The sequence below is a fragment of the Penaeus monodon genome, chromosome 27 (assembly GCF_015228065.2).
Source record: "Penaeus monodon isolate SGIC_2016 chromosome 27, NSTDA_Pmon_1, whole genome shotgun sequence".
In the NCBI taxonomy this organism is placed as follows: Eukaryota; Metazoa; Arthropoda; class Malacostraca; order Decapoda; family Penaeidae; genus Penaeus; species Penaeus monodon.
This window is the reverse complement of record NC_051412.1, coordinates 27,338,315-27,338,843: the sequence shown is the minus strand read 5'-3', so window position 1 is coordinate 27,338,843 and position 529 is coordinate 27,338,315. Positions and strand designations below refer to the sequence as shown.

General features: G+C 43.5%; 1 protein-coding gene across 1 annotated transcript in view; it reads left to right on the top strand.

Annotated features, from left to right (window-relative positions):
• Window positions 1–37: 37 nt before the first annotated feature.
• The window catches only part of LOC119590750, a gene marked incomplete in the record, with an annotated part of 20,352 nt that continues 19,860 nt past the window's right edge, over window positions 38–529 (top strand). Inside the window, 1 exon segment of the mRNA XM_037939458.1 lies at window positions 38–346.

The window sequence follows — 529 nt, the reverse complement described above, 5'->3', positions numbered from 1 at the left end:
TCAACTTTAAAAAAAATTATAATATTCTTAGGCTCAGAGGATTTAAAGAAAGGTCAAATAGTTCCAAGAAGTTAAGCGTTTGCCTCCTTGATAATGGATCCCCCGTCGGCGCCAGGGGAGTGTGCAGTGGCAGGGTGCAAAGGCCGTGACGATTTACAAAGGTTCCCGGAAAATGAAAAGGAGAAGAGGCTGTGGAGTGACTTTTGCAAGAGGGAGATTGTGGATTTTGGGACTGCCCGAGTCTGTGGGAGGCATTTTAGGGATGAGGACTACGAGGTGGTCAGGGTTCCTTCCAGGAGATTGAAGAGTGGGAGTCAGCCAACGCAACAGCCTCCGGGAAGTGAAGGTAAGGAGTTTATGAAGCTTCTGTTTTACATCCTTCAAGGGTAAATGGATATTATACATCCTTCAAGAGTAAATGGATATTATACATCCCTCAAGGGTAAATGGATATTATACATCCTTCAAGGGTAAATGGATATTATACATCCTTCAAGGGTAAATGGATATTATGCATCCTGGTAAGTTG